General features: G+C 42.1%; 1 protein-coding gene across 1 annotated transcript in view; it reads left to right on the top strand.

Moving 5' to 3' along the window:
- LOC117397396 (inositol-trisphosphate 3-kinase C-like) overlaps positions 1-12,213 on the top strand; it is a 56,980-nt gene that overhangs the window by 34,603 nt on the left and 10,164 nt on the right. The window lies entirely within an intron of this gene.

Below are 12,213 nucleotides of genomic sequence, written 5' to 3'. Positions count from 1 at the left end.
GCTGTACAGTATCAGGTGCCACTATAATCAGCAGTTTATTTATTCTCCCCACCGTGGATGAATATCACTGACGACAGGGAATATACTGCAGTGGAGGTGCTGGACAGATTCAATCGACACGGGTCTCGCATGAGACTCCTCTCGGAATGGACAGTCCTGTATTTCTTTACCCAGATCAGACTAACATGATGAGTTCTGGGGCTGATGACTAAGGCAGTATCTTCTGTGTGCAGATGTTTTGGGAATGCAGTTCATGGATACATACTTAGTGACACAGGGCTTAAAGCTTGCATTTGGAATATTATTGCAATGACCAGGTATCTCTGTTCATTTGTACCCCAGCCGTGTTCAACAAGCCAGTGTGCTGATAATCTATGAATATTTCAAGTCAGGGATTACAGAGAGCAGAGTGTGGGGGTTACCTAATTAGAGGACAACGGTATTGAGACGGCTCGGGTTCCACAGTGGAGTAGTGCTTAGGGCTCTGGACTCTTGACCGGAGGGTCTTGGGTTCAATCCCAGGTGGGGGACACTGCTGCTGTACCCTTGAGCAAGGTACTTTACCTAGATTGCTCCAGTAAAAACCCAACTGTATAAATGGGTAATTGTATGTTAAAATAATGTGTAGAAAATAATGTAATTGTATGTAAAAATAATGTGATATCTTGTAACAATTGTAAGTCACCCTGGATAAGGGCGTCTGCTAAGAAATAAATAATAATAATAATGATCTGCAACAGGCTGGGCAAAAATACTGCAGTATTACGACATTTAACAGGCTTGAATGGGACTATTGTTGCTGGTATCTATGAAGGGCAATATAATCTGTTATATATTATTATATATTATATTGCCACTGTACAGGCCACTTTAACTGCGCTTACAACTGCCGTGCAATGGGAGTCATAGTGGGACCTTGTTGATGTGGTCTGAGGTAGGAATATTAGTTTCCATTTCATTTTCTAAACTTGAACATATCGTAAACACGTATTTTCATTTTTAACATCTGGCACTACAGTAAGAAAAAGAAACTTCTCAGTTTGCTTGCCTTGTTTTCCAAAAAGCAATGCTTACAATGCTGCACTTCCTAGGTCGCTTCAGCAGTGTCACAAAGCAAGGCTATTTACCTAGTACCGGATGTCATCTTTTAAAACAAAGTGCTCGCTAGAACAGATTTCTTTCAAAACTACACCTTTTGAAAACTGTATGGAATTAATTTGTTGGCTGCAGTCGCTGTTTTATTGTAAGACTTGCCTCATGGACGCTGAGGAAGGCATTTGACAAACCTTGCCTGTGCTTGACTCTTGCACATGCACAGATGGCCATATACATCCACCCCTGGCCTTGCCATGCCCTGGCTGTGGGAATGTATTCCTGAGAGCAGAGAGCAGGGTTGCATGGTCCTGATTTACTGGTGTGCTGCGGCCCTGTCATCTTGGGGTTTTGGTGTTTTTTCCACTTTGAAAGACTCTCTTGAACTCATCTCACAGCCTGTGGGTATACAGTGCTGTGCCTCACTGAGGAGTGCTGTGTGATGTTACAGTCTGTGGGTATACAGTGCTGTGCCTCACTGAGGAGTGCTGTGGGATGTTAGTCTGTAGGTATACAGTGTGGTGTTACATTTCAGGCTGTCAGCAGGGCATGACAAAGTGCTCTGAAGAATGCTGTCCAAATAGCTACCAAACCTTATCAATGCTGATAAGCTGCTGAACTGCATTTTTGAGTGTTTCCAGTAGATGACATTTATAGTTTGTGATGGTTACTGTCGCAAGGAGGGCTAATCTGTCGATCTGTTAGTGGCGTTAAGATCTCTTAAGATTTCCGACAGAAATGCATTGTCTTTCCCATGTAAGGTATGGCTCCTTGATGTACAGTATTGTAAATCTCTGCATCTGTTTTTACATACATTTAGAAAATTGCTTATTAGAGATGTAACCATACCAAATGTCTCAATACCAAGTGTCCCAATACTCCTGATGGCCTTGATTGGCTACTAGAATGATGCATAAGAAGAGGATCATTTAATGATTGACCATTTTGTTAATTTAATGAGTTAGGGGGAGAACGTAGTCATACAAACTATAAAGCACAATTATTTGAAGAACCAGTTGGTGAAGCTGTGTTGTGCTTTTGATCTTGTATCTTGTATATTCCTCTATTACAGTACGATACATCACGTCAAGAACGTATCACTTTGCATCGATACACAATGAATCGTAACACCCTTATTGCTTATCCTGTGTGATAGAAGACGTTCTTCAGCTGGACATCTCTGTGAATGTCAAACCTGGATGTAGGTCATGGTGAAGTACTTTTTCATGATCAAATTCAACCCCTTGACCTGTAAATATGTAACACACAGTACTGCTCTGTTATGTAAATACCAGATCTAGAAATGCATATTTAACCAATGGGATTTGGGATATGGTGTCCTAATTGCCCGGATTGTAGTGTTTAGCATTGTCCAACAATAATATTTACTCAGCCTACCGCAAGTTGTTCTCTGTGTAATATACAGAGCTTTCACTACAAAAGCACTCCATGTGTGCACTGTGCAGTTATACTATATGAGATAGACAGGGTTTTACACAGCGTGGATGGAGCTGCTGTGTGTGTGTGCGTGTGTGTGTGTGTGTGTGTGTGTGTGTGTGTGTGTGTGTCAGCAGGTATTGTGGGGCTGCTTCTCTGCTTAACCTACATCAGCCTGTAGCATTGACACAGAGTGAACACCGTGTTTATCAAGGAGCGCTGAACAGACACCTTGCAGAGGCTTGCCATGTCTAGCAGGCAGCGCAGGCTGAAGGATGGCGTTTTTTAGACTGTGTGCAGGAAGGCTGGAATAACCACTACACGTCAATACGTTTTACATTGTTTCAGTAAGTTCTATTGGTTCCTGTTAAACTTTATATTAGAAATGTTTAACACATTGGGAATGTTTTTAAACAGTCAGAAAAGCCATCATAGAAGCTCTCCCGTCACTTTTTATAAATTACTGCAGCTTGTATTTTTATCGGTGTCTTATTGTGAATGGTGTGTTGTTTTTTTTTTTGCATGGACATTTGTTCTGATAAAATGAGTGAACAATTGTGGAGGTTTAGGGGACAATACACTGTACAAACCCTTCAGAAGGCAATACATTAAAAAAACACTGTGCGTAACTAAGCAGGAAAGAATGACTCGCTGTATAAATGACAGAGGATATAAACATATAAATCATGGATCTGTTTAAACAGAAATAACACAGGCAACAGATACTGTGCAGAAAAACCTTGTCTAAAACCTGATTGGCAGGAAATTTTGAAAGAGAATTTGGTTGACATATTGCATCCGCAACAGTGAGAGGATGGCTTGAAATTACAAGTCCTGAAATTCCCCTGTTATTATTTGTTTATTTAGCAGACGCCTTTATCCAAGGCGACTTACAGAGTATAGGGGGTGTGAACTATGCATCAGCTGCAGAGTCACTTACAATTACATCTCACCCAAAAGACGGAGCACAAGGAGGTTAAGTGACTTGCTCAGTGTCACACAATGAGTCAGTGGCTGAGGTGGGATTTGAACCGGGGACCTCCTGGTTACAAGCCCCTTTCTTTAACCACTGGACCACACAGCCTCCTTGTGCAGAACCGGTTCAGCGCTGATCTGAAGTGCGGTTTCCTCATTTAATGGGAACTCTCCCAGGTCTGCAGCTTCCTGCAGCGCTACAGAAGAGAACATCAAACTGCACTCTGCAGAGGTTAACAAGGGCATTCTGGAACTTCTCTTTGTATAAAACATATTTAATGCACACAGGTTCTTTAACTGTTGTGGAGAAACATGCATTAGTCCATATATATATATATATATATATATATATATATATATATATATATATATATATATATATATATATATATATATATTTTTTTTTTTTTATTTCATAGAAACCATTTCTTGGGAAGACCTTGAATTTGTACATTTCTTTTAGTATTTCTGTATTCTGCACTATGGAGTGTTTTAATTGCTATGGGTTATTGACTGACTGGTCGAGAATGTTAGTAAAACTAAAAGACCCCTTAGTCTCAAATGCATGCGATCCAACAGACCTGTATACTGTGTGTGTGAGAGAGTTGTGTGCAACTACTCGGCAACAACCATGCGAAAGCAGTAAGGTATATAACTTCACCATTGTGATCCTCAACACAGTGGTCAATGAAGACAGTCTTTTAAGATTCCTGGAATGACATCATCCATAATTAAATTCACTGAATAACGTTTGCAATGTTTTGAGGTGCACTGTTTATATTTTGGGCACCCCCGATTTGAGAGAGTGTGAATCATCTTAATTGTCACGTTAAGAGCAGTGGGTGTGTGCTAGTTATCCATGAAGGGACATGAAGCTTGCAGAGGTACGAGTGGCTAGTTAGTCACGTCGGCAAGCCGGGGAAAGAGAAGAAAATAATTGTAATCACAGAGACCTTCAACACTAGACACCTGTTTCCACTCCAACACGACAGCATTGTGGGAGCCTAATCACAGCAAGTGCCCTTACTCAGACAATTCAATCAGATCCAGTAATATTGCAGCATGCAGAAGCGCTTCTGACGAGAACAAAGCAGAGCTGCGGGCCGGGCAGGATGTCTGTTTGTTTCAGATGCACTCAGAGGGCTGCTTGTTATTCCAGGCCTGGGCTGGTGTTTAATGTTCAGTAAGCCCATTGTTCCTGCCAGGGCTCTGGTGTCACAGAGAACTGCTGACAGCGACGACTGTGTGTGGAGACCACTGACTGACAAACCACAGGGGTCCACCCCTGCCACAGGGACTTTGTGGAGGCTGTCTTACCTACTGGACATTCGCGTGTCGCACTTCTCCTTAAATATGGAGCCCCGCTTATTCAAGTGATGAAACTTGGCATTAACATTTAGTTATTAAGAGGATCCGGTTGAGGGGAAATATGCAAGTGTCTCTGTCTGCATATTATTATTATTATTATTTATTTCTTAGCAGACGCCCTTATCCAGGGCGACTTACAATTGTTACAAGATATCACATTATTTTTTTTACATACAAAAAGAGCGTCATTCAGTGGCTCCAGCAGCAATGGCTTCAGAGTAGATGTTTCTCTGCACTGGCTGTAGATGGTGTTTTTGCCTGCAGCAGTCTGTGCGCTTGCTTGATGGTGTTCTGAGCCCTCATGGCATCAGATGGAATGTCTGAGCTGGCGTCAGTGTAGATATTTTTGTTTTTGAGCACAGAGTCACAGCAACATACAGAAACTATATATATATATATAATCAGCTTTACAATCGCATTTCAAACCTACGTGCAGAAAATCGCATAATAGTTACACCCAAATCCGTTCGGCTCTCTTAAAAAGATGCACATTTAAATTGCTTTCTCTGCTCCCCTCCTCCCCCTCACTATCCACTTTGCAAGCTGAATGTCACATAACTCAGCCAGCCATTACCCGCTTTTACACACACAACCCAATGTTATGAGCTGCGATGCACTGCAGGCCATGTGCTGAATTCATGCTCATCAGAACTAGCTGTATGCAAGCCTTGTCTGAGAGTTTGAACTTTTAATTCAGAGCTTACAATACTGCTGATAAATGTCACGTTCACCATTTCAGAGACATGTAGCATGGCGGGCGATGTACAGTTTGGGAGGTGGGTTGCGTAGGAAGGAAGGGAATGTGGGATCAATTTAGCTATTTATTTATTTTATTTCTTAGTAGACGCCCTTATCCAGGGCGACTTACAATTGTTATAAGATATCACATTATTTTTTTTACATACAATTCCCCATTTATACAGTTGGGTTTTTACTGGAGCAATCTAGGTAAAGTACCTTGCTCAAGGGTACAGCAGCAGTGTCCCCCACCTGGGATTGAACCCACGACCCTCCGGTCAAGAGTCCAGAGCCCTAACCACTACTACACACTGCTGCCCAAGGGTAGCATTCCAGAAAACTTTAGCAAAACTACTAGAGAATTTGCCTATCACAGTAAATAATAGCAAAATGCTAATGAATGTATAAATAGCCAGTGGTTGGGTTTTGGGGGAGCCATTTGTTATGAAACTCTCCCTGTGTCTGGTTCATTCCCCCGTGATAACATGTCACATTAATCCAGCAAGGTGTTCAGAAGTTAAGAGTCACAAGCTCTCATAGAAACAAACAAACAAGCCCAGGAACGCGTGGGAATGCGAGCAAAGAAAATTGGGTTTGAATCATTCTTCTTGCACCTTGCTCTTAAATAACAATCTTAAGGCTTTATCCTCAGGTAGGCTTTATTTATTCAAAATCCACCATTAGCAAAAATGTTTTTATAAAAACAAGTAACAACACTTCACGTTCATTTGTGATTCAGTAACATTATGGAGTGTGTTTTTTTTCCTTTTTGAAAATAAGAGCTGGTATTCATTTGAAGTAAACAGCCCTTGTTATAACTTGCACAGCATTTTATTTAAATTGCTACAGATTATTTTTTTTTTTTTTTTGTAAAGCACATTGAAGGAGTGTTTGAAAGGCGCTCTGTTAATGATGTAGTCTGTTGGTATGACAGAGAGAGAGCCCCCATGCTGTGGGTGTGTTTTAGGGATTTTATTAGTTTAGACGTTAAATATTTGCCTGTCAAATATAGATGTCAGCTGCAGTGTGCGGTTATTTATTCCAAGTCTTTCTTCTCCATTCACATACAAGCTGTACACATCCAGTCTCACCCACAGTGCATCATAATGGAGAGCTTCTCATGAGGAATTTTCAGATTTGTTACAAAATCTCCCACTACATTTAGGTTTTAATCTTAATCTTAGTTAATCTTAGTTAAACACATGCATTTTCAACAGAATCTTACATTCCTAGTTTTTGTGTCTCTCTGTTTCTGGCTAATGTGTGAGTCTCTCTCCCTTTGTGTTTGTGTGCGCTGTGGTTTGCTGTCATTACTTCAGTGCTCTCAATAGAGCAGAACAAACCACAGGCAATGGAAAAACTGTGTCAGCGTATGGGGCGGGGAGGGGCGTGGCACGGCTCAGAGCAACACTGCCTCATCATTACAGAAGCACGCCTGTGTTTCTAGAACGGATACACTAACTAGGGAGTTTTAAAAAGACATTTGCATACCTGTCTGTAGCACCACGCTATTTAAAATCCCAGTACGTCTTGTTTAGTGTATCCATGCCTGTCATCCTGTGCAGAGAACATGCATTCAGAAACATTTTTATGTTTGATAGTAGTTCCTGTATTCAGTTTTCCTCTTGCGATTTATAACCAGGTAATATGCTGTGTGTGTGTGTGTGTAGGGTGTCTGCCTAATATAACAGAAAGCTCTTTGCACAGAACCTGCAGGAGATGGCGTCTTATTTAACAATGAGAGACACCCTGTATGTATTGTAGACCTTTTTTGCTAGTTTACTGTAACATGAAAATGTATTCAAACAGGGCTCATAATAGGAAGCCTGTGTATTAGAGGTGCACTCTGCAACCTGCATGAAGATCGTACAGGGAGCATCGAGAACACTTTAGTATTCAAAAGCAAGAAGCAAAAATAAATGTTGGACAATTATTGAATTGCATTTGATTCTGCCACTTCTCATCACAAAAGAACTGGAAATGGCAAATTGAAGAGATTGAGTCTAACAGCGTGCAATGAAAGCATGGGATTCTGGGTAGCTAGCTATGTGAGGCTCCAAATAGCAAACGGTGATTCTTCATTGTTCAGTGAATGTTTAATTGAGGTTAGCAAAACTATAATCAATAATAGATCACTTGAATGAATTGTTGCATCTTTACTATGTATTCATAACCCAGGACTGGGTGCAGGGTGAATTAGTGCAGTACTGCTGGGGAGTATGTAACCATACTGCAGCCACACTTCATCTTTCCAGAGTCACGTTTTATTATTTTTTTTTTTTTTTACAATGTTATTTCAATTTGACGATTCCTAGGCAATGTCATCCTTAACTTCAAAACTTGCAACCAGAATTCTAAAGTGAAACTAAGGTCTCGGGGATAATAACTTCACTTTCTTATGGTTTACCACTTGCTGGCAGTTGATTCAAACCATCCATAATCCTTCCTGCCCCCCGCCCCCCCCCCCCCCCACCCTTTCTGGGAGAGCTATAAAAAGCAGGGCCAGGCTTTTTCAATTTTAAAGACTTCCTTCCCTTGACTTCAGATGGCCAAATATAGCCCTGTCCAATCCCTGGAGAGCATGGTACCTGAGTGTGTATCCTGTGTGGAAACCAACAGCAGAGCTCCTCCTGTCTGCCTCACAGGAACCAAATAAACCCCACTCCACTGCAGATGGGGGAGGTGAGGTGGTGTAGACCTCCTTAAACTGTGAGCAAACTCCCTCTGACCTCCAGCTTACCAGATGTGGCTGTGTACTATACATTGATGCGATTTGCTGTGATGTTTATTGATTCAACAGGAGGGCTACTCGTGAAGTAATGTGCCTCATATCATATTGAGGGTGGTTCACCACCGTAACAGATTTATTGTTATTATCTTTTTAATATTTCATTTTTATTAATGTAATGGTGATGTCCTGTTACAATGTGTATCATAATGCAGGTCATAGTACAATGGGTCACTGGCGTACTATTGGTATTTTTACTCTATAGTACTGTGACCTCCAGTTTGTATGAATTATTCCTATGTTGCTCGGTAATATACAGTATGAACAATTATTTAAAATATAGAAACGGCCCACTGTATAGCATCTGGGGTATTGCTGCTGCTATTGATACTCGAGGCCCTCGTTCTGTGGTGTTCCTCGGGGCAGTGACAGTCTGTATCCTCGTTCTGTGGTGTTCCTCGGGGCAGTGACCCTCGAGGTCCTCGTTCTGTGGTGTTCCTCGGGGCAGTGACCCTCGAGGTCCTCGTTCTGTGGTGTTCCTCGGGGCAGTGACCCTCGAGGTCCTCGTTCAGTGGTGTTCCTCGGGGCAGTGACCCTCGAGGTCCTCGTTCTGTGGTGTTCCTCGGGGCAGTGACCCTCGAGGTCCTTGTTCTGTGGTGTTCCTCGGGGCAGTGACCCTCGAGGTCCTCGTTCAGTGGTGTTCCTCGGGGCAGTGACCATCGAGGTCCTTGTTCTGTGGTGTTCCTCGGGGCAGTGACCCTCGAGGTCCTCGTTCTGTGGTGTTCCTCGGGGCAGTGACCCTCGAGGTCCTCGTTCTGTGGTGTTCCTCGGGGCAGTGACCCTCGAGGTCCTCGTTCTGTGGTGTTCCTCTGGGCAGTGACCCTCGAGGTCCTCGTTCTGTGGTGTTCCTTGGGGCAGTGACAGTCTATATCCTCGTTCTGTGGTGTTACTCAGGGCAGTGACCCTCGAGGTCCTCGTTCTGTGGTGTTCCACAAGGTGCTTGCATGATTGTTCAGGATCTTTGTGTTTCAAACTAGGGAGTTGATTGAGGGCCTCGATTTTTAAATTCAGGGTGTTCGACTGTTTCATTTCCTAAACGTTTTAAGCTTAGGTTTAGCATGCTAAACGAATGGCCATGTTTGTGACCAACCAGAAAAGCCATCATGAGAAGCCCTCCATTAGAGCCCTGTACGTTTTTCATGATGTGCTACATTAATATAAATTAGACTACTTGTGTACAACATTGAAAGGACAGAGTACATGTTGAATAAATAACCTTACACTGTACACACCCCACTGTGTAAATGCTGTGTATGTGTGCACCTCAATAACAATGCAATATACTGAAAACTAGTGAGTGAGGTTTCCTCAGGGAAGCTCTGCTATCTCCTCCTGTTCTGATTAGATCATCCTTTCACAGTCAAAGGCGGTGACTGGATTAGGAGATGCCTGCCTCCCAGTCAGCCAGTCAGCAGCTCCTTTGTGTTCTCACTCGGCAGATCTAATCACATCTTGGCAGCGGCTGGGCGCACTTTGTCCTGATTGCTTTCTTGACGTCTGAGATTGCAGCGAATGTGTGCGCGTGCACCTTCTTATTATAAGCAACACTCTTAATTTGTGTGAAACACTCCAGTTTGCAGCCTAGAGATCGGAGAGGCTCGTTTTGGATTGGACAGCTCCAGTTTTGCTTAAGTAGGTAAGTGATTTGTTTTGCTGTAGTGGCCTGACTGCACAGACTGTAGATTTGATCGTGTGCACTTTGTATTGGACAGCAATGATTCAAGTCATGTGGTTAGCTGAACATTGTAATGAGTATGTTGCTTGTCTGCAAAAAACATTTTGCTTTTGTTGTTTTTATTGAAATTGAGTTTGGAAACAGAGGAGCGGGAGCAAATCCTATTTTTAGTAATTTAGGGGTGTTAGTTTCCGTTTTCATTTGCTAAACGTTTAAACTTTCGGATTAAACACCTTTTTAAATGTTTAGAGTTTAACAAGCAGGAGATCCTTCATAGGAAACCCTGCATCCCTTTTTAGAAGTTATAGCAAGATGTGAAAGACTGCATGTGTACACGTTGAACCATACACAGAAAAGACAGAAATACTAACTATGAAATGAACTGGGCTATACTGCTGTCCTATAAACACTAAGCATATCTATATTGGGCCTGCATGTTTCTGACATTAGTCTAACACTTGGATAATGTTCAAACATTCAAACTCTAAACCTAGATGATTTTTAACACATATTTTTCCTATTTTTATTTATTTATTTCTTAATTTTGAAGTTCTGAAGTTTATTGAAGGTTTGGATTTATGGGTAATATAGCTACAGATAACTGTGAACCGAGCAAGTGTGCGTGACTTGGTAGTGTACAAAGATGAACTGTGGAGACTCCAGTCAAATTACACTATAAAGTAAGTGTGTGTGTGTACTGTAGGGGAGAAATACGACTGAGACTTTATAGTGGACCAAACTGTATGGCAAATATGGAGTATTGCCACTGCTATTCCAAAGTTATTATGAGTAACTGTAAATCCATCAAGCCCTTGGGAAAATCTGCTGTGAACTAACTGCTGGCACATCCCATCACAGCATCAACGAGTCACGGTCCAATTGTTGTTCTTGCAGCTTTAAGGGAGGAAAAAGTTACTCCACATCAAACTCCAGCTCCTGATCATTGCAATAATACAATTAAAGGTAGTTCTGAAACCTCGCAGTGGATGCAGCAAGGCTACTGTGAGTTTCAAACCCCGGACCAGCCTGCTGAACTCGTATAAAGATCATGAACTGGGACCTGCAGTGTTTTTACCAGTTAAACACAGCTTACATGGTTGAGTCATTCTTCTCAGATAGATTTTGACTTGCCCTTTCAAGCCATCAGAGATGATGCAGTGTTCAACAAAGCTCATCTGTGTCTTGTTTAAACTTGTTTTGTTTTTGGTTGATCTCTTATTATTATTGTTATTATTTGTTTATTATTTTTTTATTATTTGTTTATTTAGCAGACGTCTTTATCCAAGGCGACTTACAGAGTCTAGGGAGTGTGAACTATGCATCAGCTGCAGAGTCACTTACAATTACATCTCACCCAAAAGACGGAGCACAAGGAGGTTAAGTGACTTGCTCAGGGTCACACAATGAGTCAGTGGTTGAGCTGGTATTTGAACCAGGGACCTGGTTACAAGCCCTTTTCTTTAACCACTGGACCACACAGCCTCCTAACCACTGTCTTAACCACTGTCACGTCACTGTACTATAGTCTGTAGCAAAACCTACATGGAAAGCATTCTAAACAATACAGTATTGGTAGGGTATTTATTATTTTGGTCATCAAATTTAGTCTTAAATTACAGAAGTGTAGTACTTCTGCACCTGCATTAAAAACTTGCGATCACCCTATATCCCTGACGTGGTTCTGACTTTGAGGCTCTATTGTACCAGGTCTTGAGGCTGTATTGTGCAGATTCAATTTAGCAACAGCAGTAAAGTTGCATGGATTTTTAGTGTGCGTGTTTGTGTCTGATCAAATTCCTTTTGCACAGAACAGCCTGTCCTTGGGGATTGCTCAACAGTGCAGCCCATAAAAAATCGAAACACTCTGAGATAACATTCCTCCTGCTCTGATCAGCCTCCCTGCTGCTCCCTCGTTCTGTGCAGCTGCGTTAACCCTCGCCTTGCCTGCAGCAGCGGGAGCTGTTACCTCAGCAGTGCTGCCATGGTCTGAGCTTGGGGACAGATCAGAGCAGGGGTGCGCAGTTCTTGAGCTCCCTAAACCACATAACTGAACCAGGTCTTCATCAGTATATTTTTAATGATAAAACCTGGAGGACTGTGGATCTGTGCACTCCTGGGTGAGAATGATAACAGGTCAGAT

This window comes from Acipenser ruthenus, chromosome 30 (genome assembly GCF_902713425.1).
Source record: "Acipenser ruthenus chromosome 30, fAciRut3.2 maternal haplotype, whole genome shotgun sequence".
Taxonomy (NCBI): Eukaryota; Metazoa; Chordata; class Actinopteri; order Acipenseriformes; family Acipenseridae; genus Acipenser; species Acipenser ruthenus.
Note: the sequence above shows the minus strand (reverse complement) of the source record. Positions and strands in the feature narration are given on the sequence as shown.